This window comes from Olea europaea, unplaced genomic scaffold (assembly GCF_002742605.1).
Source record: "Olea europaea var. sylvestris unplaced genomic scaffold, O_europaea_v1 scaffold44, whole genome shotgun sequence".
NCBI lineage: Eukaryota > Viridiplantae > Streptophyta > Magnoliopsida > Lamiales > Oleaceae > Olea > Olea europaea.
In genome coordinates, this window is record NW_019262707.1 from 915,522 (window position 1) to 917,508 (window position 1,987).

Below are 1,987 nucleotides of genomic sequence, written 5' to 3' on the forward strand. Positions count from 1 at the left end.
GACACGTGACAACAATGCAAGTGTCAAACAATGCGTCAAAAATTAGTGTACAAATAGCACAGTTCAATCGGTAAGAACCTTGCTCTAAGTACACTATGGTGTATACTTTAGTTTACACTTTGTCACGTGACATTATACTATTGGACAGTTTACATTTCAAACAGTTTTCCCATCCAATTGACACGTGACAACAATGCAAGTGTCAAACAATGCGTCAAAAATTAGTGTACAAATAGCACAGTTCAATCGGTAAGAACCTTGCTCTAAGTACACTATGGTGTATACTTTAGTTTACACTTTGTCACGTGACATTATACTATTGGACAGTTTACATTTCAAACAGTTTTCCCATCCAATTGACACGTGACAACAATGCAAGTGTCAAACAATGCGTCAAAAATTAGTGTACAAATAGCACAGTTCAATCGGTAAGAACCTTGCTCTAAGTACACTATGGTGTATACTTTAGTTTACACTTTGTCACGTGACATTATACTATTGGACAGTTTACATTTCAAACAGTTTTCCCATCCAATTGACACGTGACAACAATGCAAGTGTCAAACAATGCGTCAAAAATTAGTGTACAAATAGCACAGTTCAATCGGTAAGAACCTTGCTCTAAGTACACTATGGTGTATACTTTAGTTTACACTTTGTCACGTGACATTATACTATTGGACAGTTTACATTTCAAACAGTTTTCCCATCCAATTGACACGTGACAACAATGCAAGTGTCAAACAATGCGTCAAAAATTAGTGTACAAATAGCACAGTTCAATCGGTAAGAACCTTGCTCTAAGTACACTATGGTGTATACTTTAGTTTACACTTTGTCACGTGACATTATACTATTGGACAGTTTACATTTCAAACAGTTTTCCCATCCAATTGACACGTGACAACAATGCAAGTGTCAAACAATGCGTCAAAAATTAGTGTACAAATAGCACAGTTCAATCGGTAAGAACCATGCTACATGTACACTACGGTGTACACACTTTAGTTCACACTTTACCACGTGACATTACCCTTGACAGTTTAAATTTGAAACAGTTTTTCAAACCAATTTACACTTGACCACAATGCAAGTTTAAATCAACGTGTCAAAAATTAGTGTACAAATAGCAAAGTTCAATCGGTAAGAACCTTTCTTTAAGTACTCTGTGGTGTATACTTTAGATTACACTGTGCCACGCGACATTACCCTATTGGACAGTTTAAATTTTAAACAGTTTTCTCATCCAATTGACACTTGACAACAATGCAAGTGTCAAACAACGTGTCAAAAATTATAGTACAAGAAGCAAAGTTCAATCGGTATGAACCTTGCTATATTTACACTTTGGCGTATACTTTAGTTTACAATTTACCATGTGACATTATCCTGTTCGGTAGTTTAAATTTCAAAAAGTTTTTCCATCAATTGACACTTGACAATAATGCAAGTGTCAAACAACGTGTTAAAAATCAATGTACAAATAACAAAGTTCAATCGGTAAGAAACTTGCTACATGTACACAATGGTGTGCACTTTAGTTTACAATTTAGCACGTGATATTACCCTGTTGGTCAGTTTAAATTTGAGACAATTTTTCAAACCAATTTACACTTGACCACAATGGAAGAGTAAATCAACGTGTCAAAAATCAGTGTACAAATAGCAAAGTTCAATCGGTAAGAACCTTGCTGTAAATACACTATGGTGTATACTTTAGTTTACACTTTGCCACGTGACATTACCCTGTTGGACAATTTAAATTTCAAACAGTTTTCCTATCCAATTGACGCTTGACAACAATGCTAATGTCAAACAACGTGTCAAAAATCAGAGTACAAGAAGCAAAGTTCAATTAGTAAGAACCTTGCTACATGTACACTTTGGTGTACACTTTAGTTTACAATTTGCCACGTGACATTATCCTGTTGGGCAGTTTAAATTTCAAAAAGTTTTTCCATCATATTGACACTTGAAAACAATGCAA